Below are 265 nucleotides of genomic sequence, written 5' to 3'. Positions count from 1 at the left end.
AGCCCCTCCCTGGCCTCAGTTTCCTTCTTGGTAAAGTGAAGTTTGCTGTCCAGAAAACCAAGCTTTCGGTCAGTGTATGGGACGCCTCCCACTTATGGAAGCATCACCTAATTTCTTTGTCTCCAAAGACTCAGCTCTTGGGCTTCTGAAGGGCCACTTCTAGTGCCCCCATTTTACAGATGTGGAAGCTGAAATGTGGTAAGAAGCTGATGCCAGGGAAGGAGCTCTGCCTGCTGTTGTTGGCTGACCCCGTGGAATGGGCACC

The sequence above is a fragment of the Panthera leo genome, chromosome B3 (assembly GCF_018350215.1).
Source record: "Panthera leo isolate Ple1 chromosome B3, P.leo_Ple1_pat1.1, whole genome shotgun sequence".
In the NCBI taxonomy this organism is placed as follows: Eukaryota; Metazoa; Chordata; class Mammalia; order Carnivora; family Felidae; genus Panthera; species Panthera leo.
This window is presented reverse-complemented; position numbering follows the sequence as displayed.